Consider the following 15,258-nt stretch of genomic DNA (forward strand, 5'->3'; position numbering starts at 1 on the left):
GATGCAGGAGGAACAGGTACATTTTGAAAGTTTTGATGTTGAGGCACTGTACACGAATGTAGATAATGAAGTGGCAAAACAGTCATATGGTAATTGGAAAAGAATAGTGATGTCATTGACAAATGTGGTTTTTCAATGATATTAATGCAATGATTACTGTATGCTTGCAATGTAACACCTTTAAATTTGATGGAAAGTGACACCGACTTGGCTTCTGACCTTGCCTTTGTCTTTGGCTTAGTAATGAAAATTTATATATTTGAATTTTTAACCTTTGTATAAACAACTGAGAAAGAAAAACAACCTTGACCTTTGTACAGACAAGGACAGCAAAAACATTAACCTTTTGCAGGTTAATGTGCAGAAATGTGATGTGCAGAAATGTGATTCGGCCGCTGAATCATGAAAACATCCCTTTAAAAATGATGGCTTATACAACCCATTTAAAGCAGAAAAGAACAGATCCATACCTGCTCCTCCTCCAACCACCCCCATTGCCGTAATCCCCCAAGCAATGCCCGCATGCCAGCGGGGCATCTCCCAGCTGCCCCTGCATGCACAGTGGCCATTTGCCTGATCAACATGGTTCCTGATCTAAATCTCCTCCACTTTAAAGGGGTTGTGTAAGCCCTCATTTTTAAAGGGATGTGCCTGCTATTCAGCCGCCAAATCATGTTTCAAGCACACCCCTAACCTCTTCTTTTTCTCCATGCAACAATTTTACCACACAACACAAACAGTTGGGATCTAGCTCAATCCACTACACCTTCTCAGTTCATGGGGATAGGGTTTTAAAACCCCACCAGTGCAGTCAGAGGGCAGGTGGTGAAAGAAGGGAAAGGCAGTGTTTCACATGCTGCTTTCCCTTCTCCTGCTGCTTACCTTCTGAGCATGCTTTCACAATGTAAGTTTTAAAATCCCTTCTCTGTGAGCTGAGATGGTAAGTGGTGGGAGAAGGGAGAAAGGGAAAGTGGCACACTAGGATGGTGGGATGTAGTTAGCCCAGCTGGCTCACCTCTTATTTTTTATTATCTCTTGTTTACACAGTCAGACAGGTGTTATTGACTGGTTTGTTTTATCCAGACATCGAGTCCTTCCCAAGGACCTGGGATGCCAGGATTTTATTGTCAATTGTTATAGATATTGTAGCAGAATATAGGCTGTTCCCAGTAAAGCTGCTTTTTGTAATTGCCTGATGCTGATTTCTGTGGCCCCTATGGTGTTGAGGTGCTCTTCAAGGTCTTTTGAAACTGCACCCAGGGCGCCAATTACCACTGGGATTATTTGGGTCTTTTTCTGCCACAGCCTTTCAATTTCAATTTGTAGATCTTTTTATTTGGTGATTTTTTTCTATTTCTTTTTCTTCTATTCTGCTATCCCCTGGTATTGCTATGTCAATTATTTTGACTTGTTTTTCTTTCTTCTCAACTACAGTGATATCTGGTGTATTGTATGGCAGATGTTTGTCTGTTTGTAGTCGGAAGTCCCATAATGTTTTTACATCTTCATTTTCTTCAACTTTTTCAATTTGATGGTCCCACCAATGTTTGGCTACAGGTAGCTTGTATTTTTTGCAGATGTTCCAGTGTATCATCCCTGCTACTTTGTCATGCCTTTGTTTGTAGTCAGTCTGTGCGATCTTTTTACAACAGCTGATTAGGTGGTCCACGTTTCTTTTTAGATTGTGAGCCCTATTTATTATTTCTCTGTGAGCCCAATTTATTATTTCTCTGTGAGCCGTTTTTGGAAGGGTGGTATAGAAATCGATATAAAAAATTATATCTAAATGTTGCTAAATTCTGTCTAATGGCAAGTGGGGCTGCCTTTGAAAATAGTCCAGAAACTGCACCAGTCCAGGGGCTACAAGACCATTAACTGGGACTGGACATTTTGAGCATACTACACCAGTGCTTCATCAGCTGCACTGGCTCCCAGTCCATTTCCAGGTCCAATCCAAAGTGCTGGTTTTAACCTTTAAAGTCCTAAATGGCTTGGGACTGGGTTACCTGAGAGAGTGTCTTGTCCCAACCCAAACCTTAAGATCTTCTTTGGAGGCTCTCCTCCAAGTGCCCCTGCCAAATGGGCAGGGTCATCCTTAGGGTGGGGCGATCAGGGCGATTGCCCCCAGCCAAATGGCACAGGTCCTGCTCTGGGCACACTGATGTGCAGCCTGCCCTCCTCTCTCCCCCAGTCCCAGTCCACTTATCTTTCCCTGTGGCACAATCCATGCTGAATCCTGAAGCTCAGGAAGGAAGGAAGGAGGCAGCAGGCAGGCAGGCAGAATTTCCAGTGCTGGCTGCCCATACCCATCACAGTATGGGCAGACCCTCTGCCCAGCCCAACCTTAATAATGAAGGTATATGATTTCCTTTTTGTGGTTATTCCCCGTGCTGCTTGAATATTTATGGATTGGCTTGCCATAGGACTTTGGTATTGAGCAGAGATGTAGGGCAGGGTGGGAGGAATATGTATATTTAAATTGAAGTGGATTGGACAAATTGTTGGATTTTATATATTTTTTTTAATTTTAAAAACCCATCAAAGAAGTCCTATAAGTGGCTTGTTTCAAGGGATAAAATTACAAAAATGTCTGGGTGTGAAGCCCCCATCCCTTAGACCATCATTCCACCCCCATATGGAAGAATCTGCCCATTGCCTTTATTTAAAAAATACCCCCTCCCTTTCTGCCCCAGCCTTTAGAGCACTTGGAATGACTTGGCATAGGTTTTTAGTATTGAGCAGAGATGTAGGGCAGGGTGGGAGGAATAGGTATATTTAAATTGAAGTGGATTGGATGAATTGTTGGTTTTTTAAAATAATAAAATATATATATTTTAAAAACCATCAAAGAAGTCCTATAAGTGGCTTGTTTCATGGCAGAAAATTACAGAAACTTCTGGAACAAACAGTATATACAAATTGAATAAATAAATAAATAAATAATATTATATAATATTTATTTATTTATAAATACACTATGCTCAGGTTGATTTGCAACCCAGAAGGTCTGTGTGAAATCTGTGAAGCATGTGATGTGCTTCTTATTTTTATTTCCTTAGAAATGCAGTATATGTCCAAGCTGGTTGGACATGTCCAAAAACCTCACTCACACGATGTCATCAATCAGTATGATTCTGTAATGATATGAAATGTCAGGAGGCAACACACATGCTGATTTGTCCCCAGCCCCGCACCCCCCTAGGGGTGAGGTGAGGCCGATGGCCACAAGGGAGAGGATCTTTTAGGTGGTTGCACCCTGTTCATAGAATAGCTTCCCCAGTGAGGTCCACCTGGCTTCATCATTTTGTTATTTAGATGCTGTGTTCATTTTGTTCATTTAGGCCTTTTAAAATTTGATTTTTAACTGATTTGTAAATGGTTTTTAAATTGCTTTGTATTACATTTTGTATTTTCTTTCCCCAAAAATGTTTATTGTATTGTTGTTGTTGTTACCTGAGGGCTAAGTGGCCAGTGTCCACATGAAAATACCTGAAAATATTTGTCAGCCATTTTACCTCCTCTGTATATCTTCTGTAACCATTTATCTGACTGCCTCTCTGTCTGTACCTCTTCCCTGCCTTCAGTCTGGCCCCAATTTGTTATAGGGAGGCTAACAAATAAAGTTGTTTAATCATCATCATCATCATTCCCCTGTGAAGCACTTCCTTGGCATGGTTGTGGGGCTTGCATGCTCTGTGGAAGGTGAGAGCTATGCCAGAGGTCCAACCATACTGGACAGGTCTCATCAGAGGAGCCAGATGAAGAGTTCCTCTCCCATTAACAATATGGTGAGACGTAACTTTAATAAATCTATACCAGAAAGGCCTGGGTCAACAAGGACTACGTCAGGTGCTGGAGTCCCTGGACTACTAGTGGCAAGTGGGCTACAGGTCTCAGGATCTTCAGTTGAGCAACCTGGGCTGGAGACTGCAGAGTTACTGGAAGAAACGTCGCTTAACCAGAAAAAAATATACGGAAAATACCAACAAGGAAATAATGATTTGCTATTACAAGTCTAGTCCAACTAGAAGAGGTTATTTAAAAAGAATGTACCAACTTTGGAAAGAGAAGCATCCAGATACAGAAATAACGGAACAAAGGCTAGCAGACCAGAGAAGATACATAATAAGAAATAAAGTATTCACAGAAATTGAGCTGGAAGAACTGCAAAGAGCAACACAGGCTCAAGATATGGAAGAAAAATTACCACCAACAGAAGAAGTTGCTCAGGTGCAGGTAGAGGAGGTGTCAGAAATAGAGGGTGCCACTGTTGCTGAACTATTTCAAAATCAAAACCAGGCAACCTTACCTTCGCCTTCACCTCAAAAACCTGAATGCCGTTTAACAGAAAAGCAACAAGAACTAAAGCAAAAAATAACTGAGCACATGAACCAAACAACCACCAGGGTTCGACTTCCAGCTCTAAAAACAGTTTCCAAAAACCAACTTGCTCAGGCATTAAAAGATGTCAATGCTGCACTTGCAGAAATAACAACCAATAATTTGCAAGAAACAAACCAACTAATGTAGAGTGCAGCATCAATAACAACACAAGAGCTCGAATACAAAATCAGTGGACCTGTAAAAAAAAGAAAGTAGTACATCACCTAAATGGAAGATTAGATTAGAAAATAAAATCGCCAGGCTTAGATAGGGATGTGCGGTCCGGTCCAGCGGTCCGGGGCTTCATGGTCGAACCGAACCACCCCCACCCCCAGTTCCGTCGGACCGGAACCGGACCGCCGGGTCCGGTCTGGCAGGCCCGCAAACTTTAAATTTTTTAAAGTCAATTAATTACCTGTCGCCCCTTCGGGGGGCTTGCTGAAGCCGCGGGGAGGTCCGCACGGGTTCCCTCCCTCCTTCGTCATCACTGCCACAGCCAGGTAAGTAATGCCTTTTTGTCCCTTTTGGGCCTCCATAAGATCTAGTATTCACAGAATACCGTCATTTTGGCAGCCGTCATTTTGGCGGCTGCCGCGCATGCACAAATGCCCTCTGCAGGCTTCACCTCTCACTACCTGTGGCTCCAACCAATGCCTGCCCAGCCTAGTCCCCACCCCCTGCACCAATCCAGGAACCACCAGCCACCACTGGGTCATACTGTCCCTGGCTAGACAGCTGGGGCATTAGGCCGACCGCTTCCCTCTTAGTTAAATTATTTGGCTCCTGCTTACTGGCTTAGAAGCTGGAGGCATTTATAAATGTTAACTACTTTCAGACTTTAAAAATATTCAGTTCAAACACATTTATTCACCTGTGACTGACAATTTCATGTGGTTCATGAAATTATTCTTTTCAGATCAGATGTGTGGGGTAGCAAGTATTATTTTGGAGAGGTGCCTGCTGTCTCTTGCTAGCTCCTGAAGTTCTCGCTGTCCTAAAAGCATCATTGGAACCTCAATGTTGTGTTTTTCTTACTTATGATTTCCATGATCCCTACTTCCCCAAGAGGTGAGAGGTTCCAGGGGCAGCAACTGGGTTTGACTTCCTTTGAAGGAGAGCTCACTGGAGACATATGGAGGTCATTCACACAATCAAAAATTGTGTTCTACCCAGGTTTGGAAACTGTGTGGGCTCTCAATTTTTGATTGTGTGGAAGTAAGATAGGAGGAAAACCTGGGTAAAAATACAGGACAAAATCTCTTGTATTCGGGCTGACTTGGACTCCACTACTTCTGCAAAGTCTGTGAAGGGGGTGTCCAGCAATCCCTCTTGCAGTGTTAGATTGGATCAATTTCAATCTGTGATTCCTGAGGATGTGGACAAGCTGCTTGGGGCAGTGTGGCCTACCACTTGTTCTCTGGACCCTTGCCCAACTTGGCTGCTTCTATCTAGCAGGAAAATTGTTGGAGATGGCCTAGTTAACAGGGGCACACCTAGCCCAAAGTGGTGCCCAGACCACTTTGCTTTGAGCCTTCCCTGCAGCAAGGACCCCCTGCATTTGGGGGGGGGGCTCCTACCACCACCATGGTTGGCCTAATGGATGACCTTTGCTGGGGAATCAACAGAGGATCTCTTGGCAGCATTCAATACCATTGACCTTCTGGATCACCTGGGGGAGTTGGGGATAGGGGACACTGCTTTGCAGTGGTTCCGCTCCTATCTCTCAGGTAGATTCCAGGTGGTGGAGCTTGGTGACAGTTGCTCCACAAAATAGGAGCTGTTATATGGAGTTCCTCAGGGCTCTATTCTGACACCAATGCATCAGGAAATGACATTCATTGCCTAAATACCTGCTTACAGGCAGTAATGGGCTGGATGAGGGATAGCAAATTGAAACTGAATCCAAGCAAGATGGAGGTGCTCATTGGAGGGGCTCAGAATTTGAGGGATGAGTTAGATCTTCCTGTGCTGGATGAGTTTACACTCCCCTGGAAGGAACAGGTACACAGCTTGGGGATACTTCTGGATCCAGGCCTTACCCTAGTATCTCAGGTGGAGGCCAGGAGTACTTTCTACAAGCTTTGGCTGATTTGACAGCTGCATCCATCCCTTGAAGAAGATGACCTCAAAACTGTGGTGCATCAGCTGGTAACCTCCAGGCTTGAGCACATTTGCCTCCAGGCTCATGTGCTCTATATGGGGCTGCCTTCGTACATAGTTCGGGAACTTCAGTTAGTTCAAAATGCGGCAGCCAGACTGGTCTCTGGGATAACTGGGAGAGATCATATTATGCCTGTTTTAAAACAGTTGCACTGGCTGCCGATATGTTTCTGAGCAAACTAGAAAGTGCTGGTTATTATCTTTAAAGCCTTGAATGTTTTCGGTCCAGGTTACCTTAGAGAGCATCTTCTTCTGTATGATCCCCACCGCACATTAAGTTCATCTCCAGTTACCACCGGTATGTCTGGTTGCAACTTACGTAAAGGCGGGCCTTCTCTGTAGCTCCTCCTGGGCTGTGGAATGCACTCCCTGCAGGAATCCATAGTTTGAGTTGATTGTTGGCTTTCAGGAGAGCCCTTAAAACCTATCTGTTTTAAACCTATCCTATCTGCGTGGCTCCTGGCAGCGAGCCCTCTTATATAGCCCTCCGCATAGCGCTGGTTTTGGGTACGAGCGCACCTAAAAATCAGGCTAAGTGATAGTGTTCTGCCGTGGCTGTTTGCAGCCACAGCAGACACACTCGGGGGGAGGGGGGCTCCCAGTGATGCACCACTTCCCTGTGCCTGGCTCCAGGAGATGCCAGGTGAGCTGCGGGTAGCCCATGGATGATCCACATCCCCAAGGAACAGTAAGAGAACGTCTGTGGGGAGGGTCAGGCTAACCCAGTCTCCCTGCAGACCCACCCAAAGCTCTTTGCACAGATCATGTAAAGAGATTTTTCACTTTTTGATTGTGTGAATGATTTCATGGTGTTGTTTTAATACTTGGTTTACAAGTAGACAGGTAAAGACAAGCAGCATGTGCACTCTTACAAGACAGCTACTTCACATCAGATAGACAGAGAAACTTTGCACCCTATGGCTAAATTCTCAGCTATCTTGCTATCTCCTTCATCCAGTCTCTGTAATGCCAAACAACAAATGATGTGTTACACACACACACACAATCAACCCCTACTCTTAACTGAGGGGTCAACTCCTCACAGGTGCAATCAAGAAAGGTGCTCTCACTCAATAAAGGTCTCCCAACCATTATCTCCCATTAAGGAAATCTCAACCAGACATCCTGGACTATTTCCTGTCATCTCCTTTAAAAAGGAATCCTTGGCTATAAAAAAAAATCTAAAGCTCACCCAATCCCTTGATCCCAAATGGTGAAGGTGGGTGTCAGGAGCAGAGACCTCCAGCAAACAAAATAAAAACTTGTCATATTGAAAGCTCCGTGCTTTCTACTGTTTTAATTGTGAACCCTGGAAGCTAGCCCAAATAGTGTCTTCAACACTTCTGAAAAGTGTTCAGATCTGAATTGAATCTTCTTGAAAAGGGATTAAACATTACTGATGCTTCAGAAAAAAATTATTTTATTGTTAGGAAGTTTTTCTCTCGTGTTTCAGAACCTGCCTTCTTGTATTCCAAACCCACTGCTTCCCTCTTCTGTCCTTAGTTTCTATAATGAACTGCTCTTGCTCCCTCTTCTGATATGTTTTTTTAATATATCTAAAAATATCCTCTGTTTCTCTAGCTTTTTCTCAAATGACTTGCCTCACTTCTGACTCCTTTCCAGTTCATAAACTTCCTTCTTGAAATGTGATACCCAAAGTTATAACTGCTGTTATTTATCATCTGTATTACAAATGCTTAAATCCATCATCCATACTGTATCCTGTTGTTCTCATTTTTACAGACAGAGAACTGAGGCATAAACAGTGATCTGCCCAAGGCTGCTCTGTGAGTTCCTGCTGAACCCAGGGTTCCAAGGTGAGAGTTTGTTTATTGTCCACTAATACTGCCATCCAGCAATGCAGCCCTACCTGAGCAACCAGGTTACTTTTACTCTCAGCTCTGGAAGGTGAATGCTCATGAGGCTCATTCATGTATCCATGCTAAAGGGTTACAGCAGATTTCTCCAACCGAGACTCAAACTAAGCTGACCCCAAATGGTCTTTCATGCCTCCAGTAAATGTCAGCCATCAACCTCTGCTTAAAAGTTTTTTAGGTGGGTGTTTTTTTTATTTAGAAAAAGATTTAAATTGGCTTATAAAGTGAGTGAACTGTCATCTGCTTGCCCTGCTTTAGGGGGAAAACAATACTGTAGATATGGCAGGCATTCTTTTGAAATTAAGCCATCAAGAGATACTGTGATCAAAATGTGTTTGGCTTCCAGAAGAAAAGTAAATATGACTATTGCTTGGGTGGGCATGTTTACTTATATACTCCCATTTTTCCAGAGGATTGTGAATACTTTAACCTGAAACATCAAATATCATTGCTAGTGATCAAATTTAACCTCCTTTTATCCATGAATATCAGAAATCATTAGCATTTATTAAAACAAGCTGGTAGACTTGATGTGACACTATTGAGATCAAGTTCTTCTCTTAAATGACCAGTTGTTTGCTGGTCTTGAAGAGAGAGGAAGCAACAAGCTTGTATTTCTCTCCTAAAGAAGATATCAAGCAAGGGAACACAGCAAGGAAATTAAACAAACAAACAGATAAATCACCAAGTAAAGAAAGGAGAAACTAAGTCTGTTAGGGCTGGAAATTTTCTAGGGTTTGATTTCTGGCTGGCTGGAAGTGATTGTGTCTGACAGAGGAGAAGCCTGAATGGGGGATTCATTCCAGGTGAGTGCCTCAGCATGTGAGAGGGGTCACATTCCTGAGGAGAGTCAGTTTGACTGCTCATCTTAGATACAAGGCTCAGACCAGAGGCGCTTTACTCCCAGGAACTTTGCTAACAGGAGTTTGCAAATGGATAACAAAGGAGTTTTGCAGGCATTTAGTGGGAGATTGGCGGGAAACTCTGTGGAGAGGCATACAAGTAGTGCCCCTTCATTACAAGGGAGACACCCAGAGCAAGAATAAGGTGAATACAACCCAACTTTTGTAATTTTCTTGGAGGACAAAATGAAAAACCATTAATTAGCTGACAAATGTACCCAGTACATAGCTTCAAGCCCAATATACATTGGGCTTGAATAATATTGGGCTTCAAGCCCAATAAAACTAAATAATAATAATAATAATAATAATAATAATAATAATAATAAAAACAACAACTGAATAATATTGGGCTTCAAGCCCAATAAAACTAATTATGAAGGTAGAATGCCAGCAGGGGAGGGGCTGCCTCCCAGTCTTATACCCAGAGTGTCACATGTATGACTGTCTCCCTGAGGGGCAGAAGTTGCAGGTGTGCACTCAGTTCATTCCAATGAAGCCAAGGTGGCTGACCTGGAGAAGCTCAGGGAGGCAGAGAGGTGTGTGGATGAGGTGTGGTAGAAGCATCCCACTCTCAGGCAGATGGCGCTTCTGCTGTCATGGAGAATGAGGGTACTGAAGTACTGAAGTACAGGACCGCTGTTCTCTGAAGTGCTACCTGTTCCATGAGCAGGGACAGCCAGACAGGCGGAGCTGAGGGATCTCAACGCATGGATGAGACTGTTGTGCCAGGAGGAGGGGTTTAGATTCATTAGGCACTGGGATGCATTTTGGGAAAAGTGAAGCCTGTACAAAAGGGATGGCACTTGAACCAAGATGGAACCTGCTGATGCTTAAAATCAAGAAAGTCGCAGGGAAGCTTTTAAAATGATGCCTGTGGGATAGCTGGCAGGAACTGGGTGATATCTACTTCAGCCAGAAAAATCCCCTAAGGTGTGAGGGTGAACATGTTTCCAGAATGGGACAGAGTAGAGCCAGGAGTTGAACAGAAGCAAAGACATAGCAGCTTGGCAAATAGGCCAAATGATGGAAAGGGGGACGGCACACGCCAACACCAGGTGAGGGACCAGGAGTATAGGTGTCTATATACCAATGCCAGACGCCTCCAAGCTAAGATGGGTGAGCTGGAGTACTTGGTTACTAATAAAAACATAGATATAGTGGGTGTGACAGAAACCTGGTGGAATGTCGAGAACCAGTGGGACAAATTATTCCTGGATATAAACTCTAAAGAGCGGACAGGGAGGGGAGGCCTGGAGGAGGAGTGGCACTGTATATAAAAAAAGGGATAGATTCCAATAAACTAGAAAACCTGGGTGGACCAGAGTCCTCCACAGAATCATTATGGGTAACATTATAAGGACTGAAAGGAAATGTGTTACTAGGGATGTTTTATTGCCCTCCGGATCAAAGTGCTGAGAGTGATCTGGAGTTGGAGAAACAGATAAGAGAGGTGTCAAAGAGAGACAGGGCAGTAATAATGGGTGACAACCACACACACATAGACTGGGTAAATTCACATTCATGTAATGACAGAGAGGCCACATTTCTAGACGTGCTAAATGACTGTGTCTTAGAACACTTAGTCGCAGAACTAACCAGAGAGATGGCAACTTTGGATTTAATCCTGAGTGGTTCCAAGGACCTGGTGCGAGATGTCAGAGTTGCAGAACCACTGGATAGCAGTGACCATAGTGTGATCTAATTCAGCTTATATGTGAACGGAGAATTGTCAGGGAAGTCCAACATAGATGCATTGGACTTCAGAAGAGGAAACTTCTCAAAAATGAGGGGACTGGTAAGAAAGAAGTTGAAAGGAGGGTCAAATCACTCCAGAAAGCATGGAATTTATTTAAAACCACAGTACTAGAAGCACAATTGGAATGTATACCAAGGAAGAGGAAAGGTACCACCAAGTTCAGGAGGATGCAAGCGTGGCTAACAAGTAGAGTCAGGGAAGCTATAAAAAGTGAAAAGACTTCCTTCAGAAAATGGAAGTCCTGCCCAAATGAAGAGAACAGGAAAGAACATAAACTCTGGCAAAAGAAATGCAAGGACACAAAAAGGGATGCAAAGGCATTCTCCAAACTGGGAGAGTGGGTGACAAAATGGCAAATGCGGTTCAGTGTAAGCAAGTGTAAAATGCTGCACATTGGGGCAAAAAACACCAACTTCAAGTATACGCTGATGGGATCTGAGTTGTTGGTGACTGATCAGGAGAGAGATCTTGGGGTCATGGTGGACAGCTCATTAAAAGTTTAGACTCAGTGAGTGGCAGCTATGAAAAAGGCTAATTCCATGACTGAAAATAAAAATGCTAATATTATAATGCCCATATACAAATCCATGCAGCCACATCTGGAGTACTGCATACAGCTTTGGTCGCTGTATCTAAAGAAAGATATTGTAGAACTGGAAAAGGTGCAGAAGAGGGCCACCAAGATGACCAGGGGCCTGGAACACCTTCCTTATGAGGCTAGGCTACAGCATCTGGGGCTCTTTACCTTGGAAAAAAGGCGACTAAGGGGAGACATGATCGAGGTATATAAAATTATGCATGGAGTGGAGAGGGTAGACAGAGAGAAATTTCTCTCTCACACACAACACTACCAGGGGTCACCCCATGAAACTGAAGGTCAGGAAATTTTGGACCAACAAGAGGAAGTACTTTTTCACACAGTGCACAATAATCTATGTTTGCCAGGGGATGCAGTGATAGCCACCAGCATGGATGGCTTTAAAAGGGGCTTAGACAAATTCATGGAGGACAGGTCTATCAATGGCTACTACTGTGGTGGCTGTGGGCCATCTCCAGCCTCAAAGGCAGAATGCCTCTCAATGCCAGTTGCAGGGGAACAACAGCAGGAAAGAGGGCATGCACATACCTCTTGCCCATGGGTTCCCCAGAAGCATCTGGTGGGCCACTGTATGAAACAGGATGCTAGACTAGATGGGTCTTGTGCCTGATCCAGCAGGGCTGTTCTTATGTTCTTATAAGAAACCTAATTTTACTTAGAAATGCTTCCCCAACAACTTCTTCCTTGCCTGGTTTTTCTGCATCAGGCTCCATCCTTACATTGCTTTTAGTGCGAAGAATGTAGGGTTGTGAAGATAAATGAAATAAGGGTTTGAAGTACTTTGTATGCTGAAAAGTACTAAAGAAATGATAAACAGTAATATTATTATTATTATTATTATTATTATTATTATTATTATTATTAATTCGATTTCTATACTGCCCTTCCAAAAATGGCTCAGGGTGGTTTACACAGAGAAATAATAAATATATAAGATGGCTCCCTGTCCCCAAAGGGCTCACATTCTAAAAACTAAAAACAAGATAGACACCAGCAACAGTCACGGGAGGTACTGTGCTGGGGGTGGATAGGGCCAGTTACTCTCCCCCTGCTAAATAAAGAGAATCACCACAGTAAAAGGTGTCTCTTTGCCCAGTTAGCAGGGGCTTAGCAGGGAGTTAGCAGGGGCTTAGCAGGGAGGGAATATCTGCTACAAGAAATCAGCTCATCCTATTTAAATGCATTTTAACTGACAGTAAAGATTAATAGATGCTGACATCCCGTGTAGCGAATTGCTTGAATAACAAGAAACATTGCTCTTGCACAAGAAGATAGGACAGTTCCCCTTAAAACAAAACCAGGGATTTGCACAAAAGTTCAGTTGAAAACAAACAAGATGTGCCACAGTTGCACATTGTTAATCATGTGCAAGCAAGCTTGATAGGACTGAGCCTTGTTAAAAAGCCTACAGCTTGTTAGTTAGCCTGACTTACTCTATATTATTTTGTGATTTTCTGTAAAGTAATGTTTTAATTTGAACTTTTTTTTTTAGTAAAAACTTTCTTGTTAATATAGAAGAGCTTGTTGACTGTCTCTGCCCCACACCTATAGGCCTTTCCACTCTACTAAGGTTTAGTTTGGGTTTTTTGAATTCCTGGAAGGGCTGTTGCAGTGGACTCAGTCTTACCAAAAGCCCACTTGGTAGCAGCGGCAAAGGAGTCAGGAGAACCAGAGAGCTGTTCCCCACACTTGTTAGTCTGGTGGGATAGCAGGGTCCTCCACACGTGGTGGCAGAGGTGGGATCTGTCACCTGCGGTAGCATGGTGGGATAGCTGTTCCTCCACACATATACAAGATATCTCACCACTCCTGTTGTTTCAGTTTGCAGATCAGATTCAGCCACACAAACGACAGAACTCAAAACAGGAGACCGGATGAAATCAAAAGAAATGTAGCCAGAGCTGGAAGCCTATGGCTAAGAACAAAAAGAGCCCCCCCCCACCCCCAAAAAATTGGTTGCCCTGGTTTTCCAGGGTTTTTTAGCTGTTTGAATGTTTAATTGGTTTTATTCTGTTTTTATAGTGTTGATTTTAATTAATTGGTTTTAATTGTTTTTATCCTGTTGTAAACCGCCCTGAGCCATTTGGAAGGGTGGTATATAAATCAAATAAATAAATATTCAAGAAGGAAAGGGAAAATCCCCCCAAAGGGGAGATGTTCTCCCAAAAAAGGGGTCTTTAAGGCAGAAAAAGGTCCCCCCAAAAGGGGAGACAGGACAAAAGAGAGATAAACCACCACCCCAAAGAGGACACAACAAGTTGCTATCCATGGTTTAAACCTTTTATAATCCCTGTCTTAGAGGAGTGTATTTCCCTCCCAAGAGTGTGGTCTGTGGATATTTGTTACGTTCTGATAGGTTACTTAAAAGAACAAAAGGCCTCCCATTATTAATTAGGGAAATGTCATAGAGAATAATTATAAATCACAACACTTTGCAAATTGAAATAGGGAGTACAATGATAACATCATCAGATGATCAGTATCTGGTTTTCAGGTTATTCCTGAAAATCTAAAGGGTCATATGCTGTAAATGCTCTGCACAGATGTACTGAAAATATTCAATTGATTTAGTGATACCAGACGAATCTCTCCATTCTAGGAACAGATGTCCTGCCCAAAACGTCTGACAAAAAGAGATCTTAAAATCAGCGGTGGCTGGTGCCAGTGCCACCAGGGGTGGGGGGGTGGAAGGCACCTTTAACTCTAAATTACTAGGTGCTTACCTCTCCTCCCGCCGCACCTGAAAGCTGTTGTGAGCAGCGGCATGCCACCCAGCACCCGCTGCAATGGAGGATCAACTCCATCATTCAGCTGGTTGAGGCCATTTGCATGGCCAGCAAATGGCCTCCATGCATGTGGGAAGGCCAGCTGAATAGCGGAGCAATCAACAACAACACCAGCTAGTAGAATTCCCAGTAGGAATTGAAGGGCAATGTGATGCAACCCACTCTTCAAGATGAAGATAAAGAGGAATAAATGAAGATGGAAGTGTGTATACAGATGCTGCTCCATGTATGTCAGAGACCCCAGTAGGTTTACAATAATTACTTTCATTGCTCCAAGAATACAGAACAGACTTTGTTAAGTACAGCCACCCAGAGATGCAAATAAACCACCCAGAGATGCAAGTAAATTGCCCAGAGATGAAAGTTTTGGGTGGTATAGAAATATGTAGTAGGCAGCCGCTCAAGCCTACTCAGGCCCCCCGGAAGGGGCAACCAGCCAAAGCATGTTCTGTAACCAGGGAGGGAGGGGAAGCCTGTCCGCCCACCAAATGATCCTAGTAGTGAGCAGGCCATGCAACCACCATTGTGACTCTGCCCCCTCCCAAGATCCCTTAATCAATGGCAGCCGCCATGCTGCCGGCCTAGTGGGGTGGGACAAAGCACCCCACCAGCATAGGCCCCATTGTCCCATGCCCACAAATACACATGAACCAAACCTGAGAGAAAGGGCTGCAACTTTATTAGTTAATTTGAAGAGTGTTTCAGCAAGGATTTAGGAGTAAACTGAACCCAGTTGCTACAGAATGTTTGGGGATGGAAAGCAGAGAAATTCAGTATTATGGTTTTACCTTTT

General features: G+C 43.5%; 1 long non-coding RNA gene across 1 annotated transcript; it reads left to right on the top strand.

The window, feature by feature from the left end:
- The first annotated feature begins 8,285 nt into the window (after positions 1 to 8,285).
- Positions 8,286 to 13,810, top strand: LOC128352209 (uncharacterized). The gene is made up of 2 exons (XR_008320261.1): positions 8,286 to 8,360; positions 13,501 to 13,810. It is a non-coding gene; the product is annotated as an uncharacterized LOC128352209 (long non-coding RNA).
- The last annotated feature ends 1,448 nt before the right edge of the window (positions 13,811 to 15,258 follow it).

This window comes from Hemicordylus capensis, chromosome 3 (assembly GCF_027244095.1).
Source record: "Hemicordylus capensis ecotype Gifberg chromosome 3, rHemCap1.1.pri, whole genome shotgun sequence".
Classification (NCBI taxonomy): Eukaryota; Metazoa; Chordata; class Lepidosauria; order Squamata; family Cordylidae; genus Hemicordylus; species Hemicordylus capensis.